At 37.1% G+C, this 22,670-nt stretch overlaps 1 protein-coding gene across 15 annotated transcripts in view; it reads left to right on the top strand.

The window, feature by feature from the left end:
- Positions 1–22,670, top strand: part of DOCK3 (dedicator of cytokinesis 3) — a 221,282-nt gene that overhangs the window by 47,309 nt on the left and 151,303 nt on the right. The gene's annotated exons all lie outside the window — the stretch shown is intronic.

Below are 22,670 nucleotides of genomic sequence, written 5' to 3'. Positions count from 1 at the left end.
TATCACAAGCTAGTCACACAAAAGTAGAGGAAACTTTTATACTTAAATTTCTCTGTAAAACTAAGATAATATTATCTCTAGACTTGCATGTATTTTCACAAAATTGTGGTAGGTTTGAAGGGCTTGGATGATGAATGTTATGTAGAAATCATTAGGAACGGGGAATATCTGCCGTTATGGTGTAAGGTTTGAATAATTTTTAGTAAACTAAGCCCTAAGAGCATTCACAGAGCCACAAATCATAATGACAAACTCAATGGCTGTTCATTAATTGGTCAAAATAAAGAGAGGATCTGCATGTGGTCATGCAATTAAACTATTGTAAAGCGTATGTACAGGAGCCAGGGCTAATTCTGGTTATTGGTTATCCTCATTTTCTTGAGTGCTTGACTTTATCTTTGAGTAATTTTCTCATAACATGTTTTTTGAGAATGTTGGAATGAAAAAGGGGGAAATAAATATAAATTTTATCTTTGGAAACCACTCACAGTTCTTTAAATTGGTTGCATCTTAGTTTTGAGCTAATGGTGATTCATGGTCTTCGGAGAAGTGTGTTCTCCTTTCAGGAATTCTGGTGTCGGTTTCCCAAAGTTTTACTGTTTAATAGAAGTTATCATACTATGTTTTACACATAAAGGTTGCTTAAAACAGAAGAGATACAAAGAAACAGAAATAAAGACATTGGGAGAGGTTTCTGTAACAGATCTGTAACGTAGCTTTTCACATTTTCCATGTTCCATGGTGGTTTTTTGTTTCATTTTAAATCTAGAAGCAGAGCTTTGTGCTAGCTGACTGCTCATAGATACAGCTTTGGTTTTAGTCATAAATGTTGATTAAATATATGAAAAAAAATACAGATTGCCAAGTTTGATTTCAAAGTCTTTAGCTACTATCAGTTATCACTGTACTGTATAGTAAGAGCTTCTTCAGGTAGTGAAGATACTTTATGATTGTACATTTACCCCTAAAAATAACATACTGCCTTTCAGGAAAAAATAAATCCATCAGATGATATGAAAAGCTAACTCCAAAAGATAAATGAATTTAGGGCACCCTGATGGCTTACAAAACAAATACCCATTTCATTTTAGTGCCAGTACTCACTGCCACTAATAGCTCCAGATTCAATGTGTTTAGATGAGATCCAATACATACTACAGAAAAAATTGTTGCTGAAATAATGGAAAACATAAATCATGTGTAGGATTATATTATTTTCTGATAATAGCCACTGATATACGTATACCTCTTCGTATCAGTGGCTTCCTGTGGATGTGGTCTCTAGTTTGTTCACCTTCAACAAAAATGCATGCTGCTGCTAGTGCCGAAGGGCACAGCAAATGCTGCAGGTACGTGACTGCTCCTCGGCCAGATCCTGCACCTCACACGCGTGTGGCCGAGAGGCTTCTGTGCCTGTTGTGCAAGCAAGTGCGGAGCCACAGGAAACTTAGGAACCATTATTCTAGGGGGGAGGGGGGAGGTAATAGCTTTGGGTCCAAAGGAATTTAATTGCTTTTTAAAAATGGTATTTAAAGTCCATTCTTTTGCTCAAAGTCTTATCCTCAGCAGTTAAGATTGCATGAATGTGTGACTTGTCACAAGGCTTTCTAGGGCTAATATAACTATATTAATTCTTTTTTCCCTGTGTTTTGCTGATCTGACTGTGAATTTTGGAATGAAAGGACTTTCCATAAATTTGGAAGATCCAGGGTTCCAAGTTCTTTATCTGAAGTTGTTTGGTTGTGGGTTTTTTGCCTGATTGTTTGGTTTGGGGTTTTGTTTGTTTTCTTATTTTTTGTTGTTGTTTTGTTTTGTTGTTTGTTTTTGGTTTTGGTTTTTTTTTTTTTTTGTCTTTTTCAGTAAAATGGCAGTAGTCTGAATTCAGAGTCTTTACATAGCAGGGGAAATACTGGTATCTTTCATGTCCTTTGCCATTCGAGCATTAGCTGTTTGATCTAAAGGAAATTGCAGTTGATGGAGCAGACTTCGGTTTATTCTTGCATGGATGTCTTTAGGGGTGATGGGGAGTTTGTGAATGCTTGCTCTGTAGTCTATGCAAGAGCAGATGGAAATGAAGCTGAGATCGCATCCTTTCAGTAGGAAAGGGAGACTGTTGTTCAGTACCTCTCTGGACTCTTCACGCTGATGTAAGCTGGCACTGGTGCTGAAAGAGGCAGTTCGTGTCCTTCCTGTCCCCCGAGGGGGACCCGCGGCCGGCCCGGCCCTTCTGGCAGCAGGCGGGGGGCTGCGCCTCCCCGTGCTGTCACTCGGCGGCTGATGGGGGGGAGGCTGACCTGCTTGTTTGTTTAATCCAGTAGTTAATATCTTCTGATAGAGCTCTTACATTGATGTTTATCAAAGGTGCAGGTTTATATTTATTATATTACTGTGAGTCTTTCCTTAAGAATAAGACTTACAGGTTTCTTGTATGAACTAGCTTAAGCTCAGTTTATTGTGTACGGGTGCATATATTGTCAGTGGTTTTTAGTCCAGCAGTTAAAGTACTAGTAGTCATCCTAGTGCTATTACTTTTCCACACCTTCATTTACTGACAGCATTTAATATTTTCTTTTGGGTCAGGGTAGGCCAGTGAAGGGGTGAAGACAGTCATTTTATTTTGGGAATCCATCTGTATCTTCCTCCTTCAATTTTCCTCTTAGCCTCAGAATTCGAGGTAATAGTTAATAAAGTCTTTTTGTTCTATATATGATCTGGCAATCCTGGCCATCTTGCAGAATGCATACTGAAGTGCTGAGTTACCATTTTTAAGGAGTAAGGTAGTAATGTTTTTGGTCTCAATTTTTGTTTTGACCTGAATAGCTCAAGTTTAATTTGAAATACGCAGGGCCAGTTACTTTCCACAGCAAGATAAACTTCTGTACTTTCTCTGCAGATGAGATTTCTGCCGAGTGAGTAGTGTCTAGTGATGAAAGTGGTTTTACAGATACTATCAAATGGACTTATTATTTTCTTATTAGAAGGACGCGCTTGGATCCTGCTCAGGTTTAAATGTATGGGGTGACATCTTTTGATCTTGGAAGTTCTTGGTCCATGTGCAGGATCCTTAGGTAGATGTGGTATATTTCTAATATTTCAAAAATGTACTTTTTTAAAAAAAGGAACTATGTTGTCACTTTTAATAGGGAGATGCATATTATTTAAACATTCTGTGCTTTTAAAAAAGACATCAAACCCTGTCATCTTGCCCTAGGTTTCTCAGAACTCATGTAAGTTTCTCAGTGGACCTCAGATGTTAAACAAACAAAACCCCCACCCTAAACCTTGAGAAACTTTGGTTTGTACTTTTATACAGAGAGCTCAGCTACCCCAGTTCTTCCATCTAATTCTTCTCCCATCATTTGTCTTGCTCTTTCTCAGGATCCCAATCTGAGCTTCTTGTTAACTCTTCATCTCCCTTTCCCTGGTTCCTTGTCTGTTACTTCCCAGTCAGTCCCAGTGATGCATGTACTAGTCTTTATTTTGATGTTTTGAAGAAGCCTTAGCATGTTTTCTTCTATTTCCTGAATTTGATTGAGTACTTCCTGCTTTCCTATATTACTTTTTTGTTGTTGTTGTTGTTACTCTAACTGTTATGAAATGGAAAAAGTAGAATAAGTGTTGACTTCATTTTTCCTGCAATTAAAAAATTCTCTGGACAATTCATTTAGCTGACAAAAAGTCATATGCAGAGATGTTTTAGTTATTACTTGAAGAGGTACTAAAGAGAGTGAAGTGGGGATATCCAGTTGCCTTTTGAAAGAGGAAAATACTGCAACCAATCCAGTGCTAAGAAGATGGAAACCAAAGATTTCTGTCAATTTTTATCTGGTCCTTGTGTCACAGAGTGTAAACAGAATGGCAGTTTGTTTTAGGGGAACTAGCAGCATCACTGACAAGTTTAGAATCAGGAGGATGACTTTAATGAGGCAGTTAGGCTTGTTGTTGGATTTTGGTGTCATACTCTGAAGTAGCTGCAGAGTTTGCTGTCTCAGATCTGACAATAATTTTAGGCATGTCAGCACTCACTGTGTAATGCTGTTGACCATCGTACTGTAAATGTACATTATAAACACATCTAAATGCAAATATTAATTTATCAGTTATTCCATTACCAGCAAAATTTTGTAGAATTAACATAATTGTGATTTGATATTTCTGTTGAAACCAATGGCATTGCTGTGTTAGATAAAGCACAGAATGGTAGTATTAGAAGAGTTGCAGAAAGAGGACAGGCAGATGTTAGGCACATTTCCTTATTTAAAAAAAATTCTCCTATATGAAACAATGTAAAATAAATCTTTTCTAGTTGTCAGTTTTATTTATCCTAGAAAAGTCATACCCTGTTTTAAGATATAATTTTTTTAATACCTTAGCTCTTCATCCTACTACCATCTTTCAGGGGGTTTTTGTAGGTAGGTCTGGGAAACACTTAACTAAGTAGCTCACAGACATCACCAAAAAAAGCCAGAATTTTCTTACACATGGACAATAAGCTGAAACATTTATGCATTGTGTGACTTTCTGATGCAAATAGTGGTAATACCTCCATTGCCTTTTTTTTTTTTTTTTTTCTGAGAACATTATTGTGCAGTGAAAATCACCATATTACTGATGGAGTCCTCCCTTTTTATTAGAGGAAATCAGAAAGCTATACCTTATGAATCATCTTTCATTAGAGGTCCTCAAGTTGGCCTGGCCAGGGCCTTCTGCTGGGTCTCCCTTTGAATACTCTAGATAATCTCCTTTCCTTCTTTCTTCTACCTTGCTGCCCTATTATATTGAATATCTTTACCAGTTCTAGCCCAGTCCAACAAAAAAAATTAATTTTCTTGGAAATAAGTGGTTGTGTAGGGAAGAAATACAATTTTCTTGCTCGTGCCATAGGAAGGACTGCAGTGCAGCTTCATCCATATTGTGAAGCAGAAGGTAATTCAGGCAGGAATGAGCTTTGAGAAGCCAGGCTTCATATTGTAGGCTGCTTATTGCACTTATGCATACACTAGTGTCTGTGTGGCTGGGCAGCGAGAATTAGGGGATTATCTGTCTGAGTGCTAACCATCTTTAATTCTTTTGCCATTTTTCTGGCAGATTAGATTTTTGATGGGGCTAACTGTACAAGTGCCAGTCATAGTGCATGAGGAGGAGACAATAGGGTCAAACAGTGAGGGATTTTGAGGTTACTTGAGGGTTTTTTTAACAACATGGGTTTCTGATGGATTAAACTGGCTGTGCTGCCACAGCGTTACACTTCAAAGTAATAAATGAGTGGTTGACAATAAAAATAATTTTTATATTATTGGTAATAGTCTAATGGCAGGGGTTATTATATTGGTTACCACAAACTCTTCTATTGTGGAACTTGATTATTGTTGTGCTTGTTACTTCCATTGTAAAGTTTTGGTTTAAAAATCAGACAGAACCAGACAAAGGATATTCTCATGGCTAACAGGGAGTTTACTGCTGTGTCTTAGGTTTTACAAGCACAGAATCATAGAATCTGGTATATTGGAAGGAACTTCTGGGGATCTCCATTACAACCTTCTCCTCAAAGCAGAACCTATTAGAACAGGTTGTTGAGGATCTTGTCCCATTCATTTTTTAATATTTGTGAAGATCCTACAACCTCTCTGAGCAAAAATATGTTCTAAATTTTGACTGCCCACAAAGGAAAAAATGTTTTCCTTTATCTAGTTGGAATTTCCAGTGTCTGTTGCCTTTATTCCTATTCTGGTACACCTCTGATACATCCCATCTGGCAGCTGTACACGGTAAATAAGTACTCCAGCTGTCTCATGGCTACTGAATAGAGGGGAAGAATTGCCTCCCCTGACCTTCAGGCTACCCTCTTGCCTATACAGCCTAGTACATGGCTGGACTTTGCTGCAAGGAAAACATTGCTGGCTCCCGTTCAGCTGCTTCACCAGGATCACCAGGTTGTTTTCTGTAAAGCTGCTGCCTGCCCTTGTTGCATAAGGTTATTCTACCCCAGATGAGGAAGACTTTGTATTTGCCTTGGAAGAACTGCGTGAGGTTCTTGTTGGTCTATTTTCTATATTCCTCCGGCCTATTGAGGAAACTCCTCTAAATAGCAGCCTCCAGTGTGGTGACTGCTCCCTCAAGCTTGTTACCATCTGCAAAGTTTCTGAGCCTGCACTCTGTTCTAATATCAAATTCATTAATAAAGATGTTGGTACACAGAGGGATACTACTAGGAACCATCCACAAGCTGGTCTGTACTGTTGATGACCACCCTTTGAGCCTGGCAGTCCAGCCAACTTTCCAACTTACAATCCATTTGTCCAGTCCATATCTCACCAACATGGCTTATAGCACATGTTCTCCAGGAGATGTGCCCTGGCTGTCCTAGGGCAATCATCTTTTCTGACCTCAAATCTTAAAACTTCATAGTTGAGTTTTCCTGTTTTCTGGTGCTAGCCTTCTCTTCAGAAATTGTCTGCTATGTCAGAGATAGAAACCATGTATATCCTTGAATCTGATTACAAGTTGCATTGATAGAGATAAATGTAGGACTTCTGCAGGCACTAGCTAACCCTCTCTTGACACTGTGATTGGAGAAATTACCAGTTCAGAATTAAATATGCCATTTACTAAACGGTTTAAAAACAGATGAATTGATAACAAAGCAGTTAAAAATGGAGAATTGTTATTCAGTGCTGCTGCTTGTAATAGGATCCGCAGGAATCTGTTCTTGTCTCTTTGTTACTCACTATTCTCATAATAGGAATCAGAAAAAATTGGTGCAGTCCCATAAAATTTGCTGATGATGCAGAAGTAGAAAGTTAAATAATGATTAGTTCAGAAATTGTACAGTTTCTGTCAGATACTTGGCTCATTTAAACAGCAACTATTCTAATATATCCAAATATAGAAAGGACTTACAGATGGTGTTTGTGTCCTGAGGTGCAATGACACTTAACATGATGAAACATTATTACGGCGAACCAATTAAACATCAGCTTCTTTCTTGATTTTGATAGATAAGAGGATAAGAAGTCTTGCCTTTATAGGCAGGGGGGCACATTGGGGGATAGAGAAGGAGAGTAATTGAAAATTTCTCTGTGTAGACTAAATGAGGTGATTGTTGGGCAATTGCTACTGATTCTGCAGTGTCCTCTTCAGAATAGATATGGAAAAGCTAGAAAGATGGAGAGATGATCTGCAATACCTGGTTCTTGCAAGGCAAGGAGTGATAGAAGGGTGAACCTAGAATGGGAGGGAAGGACCTAGAACGGATCTTCAGGTTACCTAGTCCATGTAACTCCTTTTAAGGCAAGTTAATTTCTAACTATGGCATTTTCAACATGTGCTTATCTTGCCTGTTTTAAAAAAATTTCTGCAACTATGGATGTTTTGCACCCTCTCAGAAAGGTCACTACTTTTTGGCCCATATGTTGACGATATTTTTTCTGAAGCCTATGCTTAATCTTCCTTACGGCTTGTTATTTCTTATTCTACTTGCCTTGGAGAAGAAGAGATTATTCCATTCCTCTTTCCTGAAAGTTTTTGATTTAAATTGTTTTCCTAATTCTTGTAATTTCTAGACTAAACAACCAAACAGTCAAACCTAATCTTTAAAATATAGCATGTCTTCTGGATATTCTTATTATTGCTTGAAAGAGTTACCTGTTTACCTATACCTTCTCAAGGTGTAATAGCTAAAAATATACACCGAGAGAAGTAAATATATGAAAGTGAGAATAATATTCCAGCAGAAGCTTGACAAATACGGAGCAGGGTGAAGAAATTACTTTGTACATTTATTCAGATTGACTGCGGAAGTTCAGTGAGGAGTCAGCCTATTTATAACTTATGAATGTGTACATGGAGAAAGGTTTCAGGTAGATGATTGCTGACTGAGGTAATTGGTCAAAAATCTGTCCCATTCTGTCAAAAAAGATGTGACAAAATTCAGTATTTGTAAACTAAAGCCATGCAAATTCAGAATAGGAATGAAGCCACTTTTTAATAATTAGGCTAATTAACAATAAATTAATCATGAAAAGCAGTTGCTTCTTCATTACTGATATCGTTAAAACAAGACTGGATTGTATTTCAAATGATCCATTGCCACATTATTTTAGAGGAAATATGTGGCAGCAATCTGTGAGTGAGTTTCTATGGCATGTGCCCTGCAGGAAGTCAGACTAGATAATCACAATAATCCTTTATAGTCCTGGAATTGATGAATCTTTAAATCTGTTTAGTCGGCACCAGCTGTGTTGAAAAACAGCATTACTAAAATACAAAAAAAAATATTATAAGAAGTGGCTATACTGCACTGATGTGTTTTATGTTCTTTCAGGCAAGAGAATTGTATGCAAAAGTCTAATAGTTTTTTAGGAGTCTTTCTCTAATGATGTCTTTCAGAGATGACATGCTAATTCTTGTACCCCTCTAAACATATTCTCTGTGGTTTTTGATGACTTATCTACTTGGCAAGGACACGCTTTTCAGCTATTTATATATAAACTGTGGAAAAGATTGACACTCAATGCTTCTTTTTTGGCTTACTTATGTTTCAAACGCTGTAGAGAACAGCAGATATTTTGGATATCTTTGAGTGGGAGATCACCAGAAATCGCTCAGATGCTGTGTAAAGGTGTAAGGGTGAGTCAATAGCTAGTTCTTTTGCTTTTGAGACTACTGATTTGACAGTTGAGAATCAGCAGTGTACTTGAGGGTACTGCATTGCCGGATGCGCTATGTTTCAGTCAAGAAATAATGCTGACGTAATGCTTGAGTGTTATTTATTAACTGGAGTTTTTAACCATTATATCCAAGCCAAGTGTTAGCCTGTGTAATGATATTTTTCTTCCTTTCCTTTTGGCTTTTGCCTGTGGAGCATGCTATTACATTTTAAGTAGTAGTGAAAACACCTAACTTCTATCTCAGAAGGTGACCCTATTTAAAATAGATGAAAAAAAAAGTCTCAATATTCCACGCTAACAGGAATGCTTTTTATAACAATGAGATGCCCTAAGTGGGAAAGCATGTTTTTGTTCTGGTGTTATTTGGATCTTTGTTTGAATTCTGCAGTTTTAACAGCTGCCAGCCACAGGTCCACTACAAATATTTGCAGTGTTACAGTCACATACATGGAACAAACGTTTTTAAATTGAAGAGGTTTGAATTAATTCTTCATCCTGGGAGTTGTACCTGTTTTCTCTCAGCTTTTTATTTGCAGCTCTGCCTCTCTTTTAACTATTTTAATTTTTTATTTACCAAAGACTTGAATATTTTACAGGAAAGTAAAAATGGGTACTTGAAAACAGGTTTTATTTATAATTTACATCCTACTTGCTGCATTCTACTTTTTCTTTTTGTACTTCTTGTTTATCTACTAAATTGTAGGTTGTTTTCAGTCCTGCTGTATTATAAGGTGGCTATCAGCTGAGTGCCAGAGTTTACAACTAGTCTGCTTCACACATTCTTTCATAGGGTGAAGGAGCATATCTTTAGCTTGCATTTGAATCCGTTATTATTTTACCAGTATTCTTCCTGGGGCCATATGTGGTGCTGCATTTACTGTCAAGGCTGAAGAAATTACTTGTTTATTTAAGTTCTACTTTGATGGATCAGACTCTTCTTAATATTTCTGGCTCTTCTGAAACCCAAACCATCTTGTCACAGAGTATCTGAGTTGATCGTACAGTGCATTTCCGTTTGCTGTTAGCTGTTTGGAAGCATCTAAAACATAGAGATACTCTGCACCTAAGCATAGCCAACACCACCTGCACGGTTCAGAGATGCTGACATCGGCAGGGTTCCCAAATAAAACAACTTCTGCTTTTACTAGCTTTGTGTCCTTGACCTGGTAACCAAGATAGGCTCCGGTCAAGTGGTGCTAGGCATTGACACAACTGATATTCTTTGGATTTTTCTGTTTAGGAAAGATTTTGTTCATCATGTATGAACATTAAAATCTGAACTTGAACACATAAGAAAGGACAGTTATTTAGTCAGTAGTAACAGTTGTTGTTTTAAGTGTGTGGATCCCATGACCTGCCCTTTATTTCTCCTTCTGTCATGCTCCAAAGTAGGAGTATCCTAGATGGCTTGCATAAATAAAAGCTGTGGCTCCTGCATTCATTTTCCTTTTTTGTGATAGTAGGGGGAGGCATATAATATGTCTGAGACACAAATGAGCATTACTGTTAAAAATGTTGATACATCAATATGAGTTTGCATAGACTGAAATAGCTCAAAGAACCATAAAGAATCTTTACTCTCAATAAGGAGAAAATACTCATGTATAAGGGAATTCTGATTTTCACTTTCTCAACATTTTATATTTCATATGTGGTGTTTGAATAAAAATAATTGCATTATAGTGCAGAACAGAAATGGAAAATTTGAAAATTGTAAGATTTTTAAGTTAGAATATCAATTTGGGTGATCAGTTTACAATCAAAAAAACCTGAATTTAAAAGTAAAATGTACATAATTTCTCTTCCTCCTAGTATTCATTTTAGAAAAAAAGTTTTGTTATTTTTTGAACTCTACCAAGTAATTATTTTACATAGACAAAATTAAGATTTCCAGGATAGATTAGAGTTGTGCTAAACATTTGTGTGAAGTAGTAGAAATGGAGCAATTATCTATTTAGATTCCTTCCTAGGTAAATGGGCTATAATTTTATACTTGTAAAGTGTTTCCCTCTGCTGGACAGTAGTCTCTGATTTTAGAAGCTTCTTCAGTTAAGGTTCCGTGTTAGAACTTTCTAATAATTTAGGGAGATAATCTGGTTTTTCATCTTACTTCCCTTCCACTCCCCCCCCCCTTAAAAAAAAAAAAAAAAAAAGATTACGATCAATGTTTCTAATATGTGTACATGTGTAAAGCAGTTGTGATTTTATCAATGGCACTGTTTCAGTCATCCTCCCCTGACAGAAATAGAAATATTATAAACTTCAGGTCATCTTGGTTTTCAGTATATCGGATAAATCTGGTGGATATGTCCATCCAGCCTATAAAAAGACATGTTGTATTGCCTACACTGGCTTTAACTGCACAAAAATAAATGCTGCAGGTAAAATGTGAACATAAACTTACTTCCTGTTAATCTCTATCTGAACAGCATGATACATCTAATGTAAAGTCCAGATTTTTAAGAACATCAAGTAGGATTTTGGAATTAGTTACGTAATTTTTCATTTCTTTATTGTAATTTAAGGAAGCTATGTTGAATACTGTGGGAGTTACAGTAAATGTTGTTAGTGATATTACTAAGTAGTTGTTTGCAGAATAAATATTATACAATAAAACCAGAATTTTCATGTTGTTTGCTGACTCTGAAACAGATTTTTGCGACCAAAATCATAGAAAAAAAAAATACAGATGCCATCACAGGTTAAGGCATAAGAAACCAATATGCTTTTTTACTTAGAACTGTTCCTCTGAAGCTGAAGTTGTTTCTCCGGGAGGAATGGAATTTACTGGAAGCTGTGTATGAAAATCATAGCTGAAATGTTATTGCAGTTGAACAGTAGTGAAATGTCTTTACTTTTTTAATTTACATGAGAACTATGTAGTTGGAGAACTGTTGGAATATGTTCAGACATTTTCTTTAGGGATTCACAGAAATTGTGCAGGACAAATGGTGGCATCATGCCCAGGATCATTAATTACAAAATGCACTAATCAAACTGGTCTGCAAATAACAGTCTATGTTCTATATTTTATTGGAATGGTAGTGTGTGTTTTGTGGTTTTGCTCCTTAACATTTTGGGTGTCCCTAATACAACTTTAAAACCTGCTTTTTGGCAAAATCTTCTCTAATATAATGAATTTGTATTGCATGACCTGCATGAACATCCTAACAGAGAAAGAATTTAAGAGACATTTAAGATTACATATATTGACCCAGCTTTACAGACTCTGTGACTGCTTTTAATTTTTTTTTTTTTTTTTTTTTTCCCCCCTCTTACTGCTGTGTTTGTCAGGTCCAAAGTAGTACTACTTCTAGACCACTCCACGTGTGTGACTGAGAATATTAATTTTGTGTGCTACGTGACACTGTATTATAGAAGCTGGAAAAAGGATGAGAGTATCAGGCTATATGCTTGAACTCCACTGGACATAAAATTTCCTGTTAAGTATCTAAATAGCATTGAAAGAGCAAATGTTTAACTTAATTGCAATGGAAATGCTTTGGGCAGAAAGTGTTTTTCAGCTTTAGAATTTGGCACACCAGTGTAAGGCACTGCTAAGGGAAAAATATCTGACACCACTTGTTATATACTGTAATCAGTTTGAATTTCTTGACAGACACTTATCATGCAAGTTGTAATTTAGACAGCTCAACTATTATTAATCAGTGTGAATGTTAATTATTTATTTATATACCTTCTAATAAAGATATCATCATGTTTATGCAAAGTGAAAACAAAAGCATGTAACTCTAAAACTGATGTGAAAGGTAATATAATTTCTCTGTCATGCAGAAAATGACCTTAAAATACTGATTTATGGGAGGGATTTATTGTATTTGCAAAGAATATAGAATATAGCCATTTAGTTATGGGTAGAAAGCTTTCTTCTGAATGTTAAAAGTTATTTTGCAATTAAATAATGGTAAAAAGCATACTAAAAGTATGAAATATAGAGGCTTCCACACTTATTCAATACTGCTTCAGCTTCAGGGCAAAATATTTTCATTTATTACCTCTTTGACGGGTAAATATTGCCAGTTAGTATTGAATGCAGTGTCTTCCTCGAATCCTCCAGATTTATATCTTTTTCAGATGGAGGCTGTACAGCTTCCCCTTTTCTAATACATCAGAGGATAAGTGGCTTCTGCTGGCACTCAAAGACAGTAGTTTCAGCAGGAGGCATTCTGAATGACTGTAACAGAGATGGCAGCAGGAGGTTGAAAGTCCTCTTCTTTCAGCCCGATTTATCAGTATTCCAAGCTTTGCAGGACCAGAACTTCTAGGGGAGAAAAGAAATACACTTGCTGTGGAACAAGATAATGTGGTCTAGAAGACCACATAATTCAGCAAATATATTTTGGGATGCAAAGTACCATTATGACTCTGTTTTTTATGTAAATAGGGAACATAAGTCTACAAGAAAAATGGAAGGTGATGATGTGAGCAGAGCACACTTGATACCAATTTTAGTTCTGATTATTAAAGCTTGCTTGCTGCTGGGACCTCGTATTTATAAGCAAGGAAGGGCAGGTTGGGGATGTGAAGGTCAAAGGCATCCTTAGCTGCAGTGGCCTTGGTGGTAGAGATCAGGATCCTGAGAGGAGGGAGCAGGGTAAAAAGCAGGATCACAACTCTGGATTTTGAGAGCAGACTCTGACCTCTTCAGAGATCTGCTTGAAATAGTCCCATGAGACAAGTCCCTGGAAGGAAGAAGGATCTGAGAAACTTGGCTGTTTCAAGAATCACCTCTTCCAAACTTAAGCAAGGATAGTCCATCCCAGTGAGCAGGAAGTCAAGTAAAGATATGGATATGGAAAGGGTAAGGTGCTGAACGCCGCTTTCACCTCACTTTTCACCAGCCTTTAGAAATGCCAGGTCCCAGAGGCCAGGGGAAAGTCTCAAACAAGGAGAACTTACTCTTGGTGGAAGAGGATCGTGCTTGGGAATATTTAAGCAAACTAGATGTACATAAGTCTATGGGCCCTGATGGGACATCTTCATTAATGATCTAGGTGATAGGACAGAGCGTACCCTCGGCAGGTTCATTGATACAAAACTGGGAGGAGTGTTTCATACACCAGAGGGACCTGGACAAGCTAGAGAAATGGGCAGATAGGAACCTTATGAAGTTCAATGAAAGAAAGTACAAAGTCTTGCCCTTGGGAAGGAATATCCCCAGGCAGCAGAAGATGCTGGGTGCCAACCCATTAAAAAGAAGCTTTGCAGAAAAGGGCCTGGAAGTCCTGATGGACACCAAGTTGACCATGAGGCAGCAATGCACCCTTGCAGCAAAGAAGGCTAATTGTGCCCTGGGCTGCATTAGGAAGAATGCCAGCAGGTCAAGCTAGGTGATCGTTCCTTTCCATTCAGCACTGGTAAGACCACACCTGGAGTACTGTGTCCATTTCTGGGATCTCCAGTACAAGAGAAAGACGAAATTACTGGAGAGAGTCCAGAAGAAGGCCACTAAGATGATTGAGGGACTGGGGCATCTCATACAAGGGAATGCTGAGAGAGCTGGGACTCTTCAGCCTGAAGAAGAGAAGGCTCAGGGGGGATATCAGCAAAGTGTATGTATATGTACCTGAAGGGAGGGTATAAAGAGGATGGAGCCAGGCTTTTATTAGTGATGCCCAGTGACAAGGCAAGAGACAATGGGCACAAATGGAAATACAGAAGGCTCTGCCTGACCATAGGGAGTCACTTTTACTGTGAGGGTGACCAAGTACTGGAACAGGTTGCCAAGAGAGCTTGTGGAGTCTCCAGTTTTGGAGATCCTCAAAAGCCATCTGGATGTGGTCCTGAGCGACCTGCTCTGTGTGACCCTGCTTGAGCAGGGCTGTTAAACCAGATGACCTCCTAAGGTCCCTGCCAGTATCAGTGATTCTGTGATGATTTCTACTGGCTGCAGAATAAGCAAAGGTCGGTGGAGATGGTAATGGTCTTTGTCAAAAGCAGCAGTTCCATCACTTGTGATGGTTCTGTCTTTTGTGGAGAGAATGGTCTTGAATGTGACTAGCAACATGCTTGAAGAGGTATTTTCAGTGTTGTCCAATTTGGAGATGTTATCACAAGTGTCATACTGTTTCTAGTTGTTCTCAAACCCCCAAACTCTACAGTCTTGCAATCAGGATAATTTATTCTTCATGTAAAAAAGGAAAAGGAAAATTATGCTTTTCAAGCTCAGAGAGAGTCTTGAAAAATGTAACCTGTGAATACACAATACAGGATGTCTTCATACATCTCCCAGAGGCATAACAGAATTATCAGCTGCAAAAGTCAGCTATATGCATGCCAGAGGTTTGTTTTTTTCCTCTCTAGTTGGTTTATAGACCTTTCTTCTTCACTTATATTTCTGGTTTAGTTGTGCTGATCTTATTCAGAGACATATTTGGGGCCACATGCTGGGAAAAAAGAATCCTCTTTCATGTTCTTCAGCTCTTTTCTTACTGTTATCTTTCAGAAGGTTAATTTACACTTATCTAATATAGTTAGTAATACTTCTGAAGAAGTATGATAAAATAAAATGTATTGTCTCCTTGTGTCCATTTAACAGTTATATGACATGATGAAGCCATTCAAAAATGGGAGGAAACACCAAGAGACTAAAAACCATTAAATCATCCTTGATTAAATAGCAAAAACCTTGCACGCATATCTTTTTTCATGCATATCTTTTTTTTCTTAGAATGGAAAATAAACTTATCAAATAGTATGTAATTACATTTCAAAATGAAAGCAAATTAAGTACATTTAATATACAAAGGATTTGGAACTGGCTTCAATAAATGCAGTATGGATTGAAAAGAGGTGGGAGTGTTAATGCCATTTGTTTTACAGTATAAGAAATGATGAATGAAAAGCTCTACATTTACCAGACTAGTTAACACCTTCATTTCCTTAAGATTTGTTAAAAGTTTATTAAGATATTATGAAATGAGGTTAGTGTTGCTGTTACTCCTAGAGAATTAGGAACTTCCATTGAATTTCAGCAAAATAATGGTAAATTGCAATCTCTTCCACAATCTCATTTTTCCATCCCTCCGTGGCAATCAGGATAGGGTTGGGTTGAAGATAGAGGGTCACTGTAGGGTGTCTCTTCAACCAAATTTTTCCCTTTTCTCAAGGTAATTATCCAACAGAGGCCCTCCTTATTTTTCCTGGAGAAGAACAATCTCCTTTCTTTGTATCCTATTTTTTGGTTAACCAAAAAACCTAAACACTACTAATTTACACCCAGAGTACCTGTCTTGTTCTAGCCAAGTTTCATTTCTTGATGATGATGATAAGGAGCCTAAAAGTAACAAAAGCATATGAATAATAATAGCATGGTCAGACACTGAAACCACATCAGATTTGTTTAAAATTGTTTCTGTGACTATTAAATAGTCATCTGTTACTTGTTCCAAGTTGCTGTATTAGACAACTCAGGTACCTGAAGCTGTAAATAAGGAAGAGGTGTGAGAGTCAAGATGCACATCTTGACTGGTAGTGAGTGTAATAACTTGTGTTTGGAGTCATTTACATATGTGGTATAACTGATTTTTAAAGTGGAAAAAAGTTGTTTATAAATGAAATATTATTTTCTTTGTATCATACTGCATTACTGTCAATAAAAATAGATTCTGAATTGCATCATTAAGTTAGACATTTAAGGTCTGTAAGGTGATATGAACAAATAAGAAAAAACTCCTCTTCTGGAAGGAGGGCAGTAGTGTGGTATTAACCCTTCATAAATGTATTTTTCTTCATAATATTCTATGGAGAGCTCTCAACTTGAGATGGGTTGATTTGTTAAATACAGAGCATTGTGATAACATGTTTAAATATTACCCTCTGTCGTTCATAGATAGTGATGGAGATCTTAGGAAAGAAAACCACCCTTTTCAAGAGGAAATAGCTTTGATAACATTATGAGGACTTGCCCTCCTCTGTTGTGTTACTGCCTTAAATGTTGCTATTGCTGTAATGCTACTTAGGTTCCTCTCAGCATGATGTTTATAGCTATGAAAAGCTGTATTCATTTGGTTTGCAACAGATGCAATGTATCACCAGGTTTTTGGACTTGTTGGTAGATAGCTTTGATTTATATACACCATTTCATTTTTGGAGCAGATCAAAGAATGGTTGTTTTCTGTTTAACATAAAGGATTTTAATGTAATCGCACTTTGGGTTTGGTGTTTGGTTTTTTTTTTTTTTTTTTTTGTAGAAATGTGCAATCCAAGGAAGTTCTGAAATTATTTTGGAAGCAATCCATTTGTTGCTTTGCTTATAAAGTTTCTGGTAAAGCACATAAATGGCCCTAAGCAGAGGAGGAGAAGGTTAGGAAAAGCTCTGCACAAATGAAATTTCTAGTACATTTCTGAGAAATAGTGGAAATAGTGAGTGGTGAAGAATTTGTGTATATACTGCTAGTATGAGGATGCCCATATACAATTAGCTTCTATATAATTTCAGACTTCATAACAGAGATTTCATTATTTTGAGAATATTTTTTTCTTTGCGACTTATGGAAAGTCAGAATTCTTGTAGTTTCTACTTGGATCATTGCCAAGAGTGCAAGGATTCTTTTCATTGAGTTACTGATGTAAATTCAATATATCTTTTAGCTCTTAGCTCAAGGATTTCACAATTTAGGAGAAGCATAGTATATCCAGAAAAAAATTACTACAGTAAAAGTATAGTATATGGTGATTCAGATATGTCATTTAATCTAAAATAAAGGAAAAGCTTGTGGCAACATCTCTGCTTATCTTGTAATGGCTTCATTTTGTTGTTTTGCTCTGCTTTTGCTTTCTTTATTGATGCTCCATCATTCTTTTTACTGCTTAAGTTTTCCCTTTGTCACGTGTCAGTATTTTAAACTATTATACACATTTTAACTGGCAAAAGAGTCTGAAGAATTTATTTTTCTGTCACTCTAATTTACTCTGCTTTAGTATACACTGTAAATTGAAATGCCCCCTGTGAATACAGTAGAGAATCAATTTAAAATATATTTATATTGGAGTAAATAATTCCTGTTTGAAGCTAAAAGCTATGAATATTCATAGGAGAGAATAAATATTATTCATGTTAATGCATCCTTACTAATAAATAGAGAACTTCGGGATAGAAGAATGGAAATAAACTGAAACTGAGGTGCCCTCCTTTCTCAGTCTGTTACTTGTTTGAAAGACTAATGTTGTTTATTCAATGTTCAACGGTGTGTCGTTGAAGTGTGAGCTCAACCCCAGACTCTTGTGAAAACTCCAGGATGGTACCACAGCCCTTTGTAAATGTTTTTAATTGGGAGAAGTTGTAATTTACTTAATTTTAATCCTGCTTGACGTTACTTTTCTCTGTTTGTTTTCTGTATTTTTTTTTAACTGTTGTTAAAGTCCATTTTAATTCTACAGTAAACCAGGACTAGATGTCTAGGCATACACGTAGAACAGAACATGTGCAAGTATTAATTGTGTTCTCAATTTGCTTTGCTTTTCTGTGGGTGCCAGTCTTGATACCTGCGTACTATCCACATCTCCCACAGAAGTTTTACTTCATTTCCTTTCCCTGGGACACGCTTGTATTGACCTACAAAGTCTGACCTTTATTCATCAACAGACACTTGATGAGTATTATCTATCTAATTTGATAGATAGTGTTTAAGGTTTGCATGGTAATAATATTAGAGATTTTGGGTAAGATTAAACTATAAATATTTCACAAATTATAAATTTTAACAGAGCTTTAATATAAAATAATTTGCTTAATTAAAAAATCCAGACAAAACTGAAAAGAAAGGCATGAGTTTTTTGTTATTTCCAGCTTTGCTATTTCCTTTCATGTGCTGATTAAAGCTTGCAGGCTTTAATATCTAATTTGGATACCGAAATCCGTAACAAGGAACTTGGGAAAAGCTACTCACTTGCTTTTATAAGGAAAGTAATTTTTTGTGCTCCTCTCTCCTACTGTAGCCTAAGGCAATTCCGTGGGAAATGTCTTAAGGGACTGCTCTTGAGAGAGGCAAAATCCTGACTTCTTTACAGTACTGTTAAATGAAGTCATGGTAACAAAATGACTATAAATAGGTCATCTTCCATAATATACCAGTCTTTTATATATTTTCATATTATGTGGTATTTAGAGAAGGAGGACAAAGGCAGCCTTAGTATTTCAAAGCCACCGTAGGCATGAAACCGGGAGTTTGTGCCGTTGCACTGAAGCATGAAACAGCGTTGTGTTCAGGGGAGCGCAGGTTTATTTTCTGTGTTTAAAAGCCCTGAGCTCCTGTGCCAGGTGCTGCGCCCAGGTGTTGGCAGCGGGGACGGCTGGGTGGGGAGAGGCCAGCTCCAGGTGGTTCTAGAAGAGACCTGATGCAGGGCACAGCTGAGCCCATTAGCAAAGCTGGTGATGCCTCTGGGGGAGAGTGTTTTAAGAAAAAGGGCAAATGGCCGCACAGGCAGTGAGGATGAGGCAAAAAAAAAGAGAGAAACAGCCCCACAAACACACCCAGGCCAGAGCAGGAGGAGGGCAACAGGTCGCGGAGCGGGTATCCACACTGCGGTCTGTGGGGAGGGCCACACCAGAGCAGCTTTGTCCTGAAGGACTGCAGCCCTCGGGCAGCAGCCGTGCTGGAGCAGGGGAAAAGTGTGAGGAGGAAGGAGAAGCCAAGAGGAGCTGGTGTGGACTGATCCCCGCTGGTGAGGGAGGAAGGGTGGAGGTGTTGGGAATGAGGGAGTGAAGTTGGGCCTGGGAAGAGGAGGGGTGGGGACAAAAGGTTTTAGGTTTTTTTGGTCTTTGTTTCTCACCACCCAATTCTATTTTATTTGGCAACAAATTAAATTAATTACTTCAAGCAAAGTCTGTTGTGCTGGGATGGTATTTGGTGGTAATTGGTAAGTGATCTCCCTGTCTTTATTGCAAGCCAGAAATATTTTCGTTTTATTTCCCCTTCCCTCCCCCCCCACACCCTACCCCCACCAGCCTGTTGAAGAGGAGGACTGGGGGGTTGAGAGAGCAGTTGGGTGGGGGCCTGGCAACTGGTAAAGGTCAACCCACCACAAAAACCAAACAATCTTTTGACTTTTGATCTCTATAGAGTTAATATGGAGTTATTAAAAGAAAAAAGCAAATTGTTGCCAGAATTCTAATTTTTGATGTGTAGCTGTACATATGAAGATTATTCAAGCATTCATAAGAGTAACTTGTTAGTAGAAACAGATCCAAGAAATACAGCAAATGTTTTTGTATCTGGGAATAGTAAAATAATAAGGCACTAAGATGTGTGAGAGGACAGACTTGTGCTGCTTGTAAGAAGAGGGTCCCCAATTAAGGCTGTCCAGATTCTTTGTCCCTGACACACATTTATTATTACCATAAAAGTTTTGGGTACTTGCTTACTTTTATATTGGATGCAAAACATCTGCCAAATATGTTTATAAATGTTCACAGCAGATCATTTGGGATGGACTGATAAGGTGTTCATTGCTTGGTAGCTTGTGATAAAGCTAGATGAAAAATGAAGGGATTATAAGTTGTATGGAAATTTACTATAAAACAGAATGAACACTTACATATCAGCTTGTCTTGCATTTTTTTTATTTAGCTACTAACAAGATGATAAAGTTTCAGGTTTTTGCTTATGGTGCTACTCTGACTAAAATTGCTTGAATGGCTCTGATGCTTAAAATTATTTTTTTCTGGAAATGTGGTGTCCAGCATCATCTGTTTCATTTTAAGCAGTTTTCTTTACATGGGGGTAGGAATCTTGATCAGCTCAGCTTAGTGTTGTATTTTGAAGGTCTTTTTGTCTTGAAAGAGAGAAAGCAGATGGAAGTCATTAAAATATCTGCATCTCTCTCCCAGAGGGAGCTTATTGGTCACTAGACTCTTGTAGTGTGAGGAGGGGTGTTATAAACTGGTTTTTGACTGGTTCAAACTCTTTACCACCTGCAAGCCTGGAATTAAGCTACTCTCAAAGCTGTTCTAGGGATCCTTTCTCCCCCCCACAAGTATTTTCCTTCACTTTCATGGATCTTGCGTCTATGGTTCACTTCATAACTGTTTGCCTGAGATCACAGCTACAGCTTCTCTGGCTTTTCCACTGTCTGATACCTCTCCCTTCCTTCCTTATAGGGGACCTTGTATTTTCTGAAAAGGACACCATATGTTTAGCACTCTATAAATATTTGCTCGTTCCATTTAAAAGAGATGAAATATTTTTTGAAGAGTAAGTCTGAGAACTAAAGCTGAAAAGGGTGTATTGTAATGATCATGGAACACAAGAGGTGTTTGAGCTCTGAGAGGTTTGAGCTTGAGGGGTTTTCTTTTTTTCAGATCATTGTGTAGTACCTAATGTGACTAGCTGTTACAAAATTGTATTCTACAATCTAATTTCTCATTTATTTGTATTTAAAGAGAGTACTTCTGATACTTATGTAAAAAATAACCGTGTAAAAATAAGTCCATAACATATAGTAAATTAACCAGCATACTGTTCTGGACTTGAATGCATTGATAACCTTGGACCATCATTACAAGAGTGAGGGAGTGGCTCAGCAGGTTTATTTGGGAAGTCTGGATATGACAATTTTGGAGCTTATTCTCATCATCATTTCATTGCCAACTGTCTTATTGGTAGAATATACCTAATTTACTTACTTGATAGTCCCAAACTCCATTGTCTTCATGTTGTATTAGAAGTTACCTTTTCTTGTTCCCATAAATAGCATATAAAAATGGACATTTCCTATACCTACTGTCTTCTTCAGCTTAAATAGGATTTACTTTTGACCACATTTTGTGAAAAAACCTAAACACAAATCTAGTAATTTTATACTTATTAGCTATGCATTATTATCTTCTTGGAATAAGTATTTTCAGCCCTGGAAATATATGTATTTCTGTTGGATCTGGTGTCTGTATTTAATTTTTTTCAGGCAGGACCAGAACCAATGCTGATGCATAGTTGAAGGATTGTGTATCTTTTAATCTCAAAATTGTTCGGTAAGAACAGCAGATGATTCCATCTGTGCTTAACCTGCTTCAGCAAAACAGATGTGTCATCAGGTTCAGAGAAATTAACAAATTGCTGATCAAAATGCATTGCATTGAATTGTGTTTTCCTAAGTCACGCAAATGTAGTGGTCTTGTAGGAAAACAAACTCAAGTAGATGGAATTTATTTTTTCATCTCATCTTACCTATTTTTGGTAAAACAAGTGAAAAACATTTTTTTCTAATAATATGTTGCAGTAAAAAACACTTATGTTTTTCTTTGTATGTTCCTCTATCAGATCTAGTCTTCATAAACACAGGTATCTTTATTTAGAGAGTTTTTATAACGCACTAATTTACAAGCAGAAATGTGATCAAGACTCTGCTCGCTTATGAGGTCTCAGTTTCGGTCCATCTAGTCAGTGTTTTACCCAAGTGAGATTCAAACATTTCAAGCTTTGCACACAATGGGAATGGAGCTTAGTTGTTTAAAAAAATAGCATTTAGCTGCAATATGATATCTTTTTTTTTTTTTTCTTGGGATCCTCATTCATTGCACATTGGCCATTTTATGCAATATGAGACATGGCTGTGTAGAGAAGAGCTGCCTTGACACACAATTCTTATCTAGCAGATATTAGAGTAGTTTCGACATGCTTCCTTATCTTACGGGTGCTTATAGGTGGCCTTGGTTGTTAATGTCAGACTTTCCTTCTCGTGGGCTTCCCATATAGTTATCTCCTGCAGGGGAAAAAAATATTTCCACTTCTGTCTGGTTTTTAGGGCACTGGTTTCTTGGTTTTTTTTTTTTTTTTTTTTTTTTTTTGTTTGTTTGTTTTGTTTTATTGTTGGTTGACTGGGGGTTATTTTGTGTATGTGTGTATTTTTTTTTTCTCTTGTTTGTTTTGTTTTTCTTTTTCTTTTTTTCCTCCTTATTTAAAGAATACGATTTCTTTTGGAAAGGATTGCAGTGTTAGCTGGTTAGATTTTTTTTTTTTTTTTTTTTTTATTCTGATGGGG

The sequence above is a fragment of the Tyto alba genome, unplaced genomic scaffold (assembly GCF_018691265.1).
Source record: "Tyto alba isolate M040663 unplaced genomic scaffold, T.alba_DEE_v4.0 Super-Scaffold_3, whole genome shotgun sequence".
In the NCBI taxonomy this organism is placed as follows: domain Eukaryota; kingdom Metazoa; phylum Chordata; class Aves; order Strigiformes; family Tytonidae; genus Tyto; species Tyto alba.
Note: the sequence above shows the minus strand (reverse complement) of the source record. Positions and strands in the feature narration are given on the sequence as shown.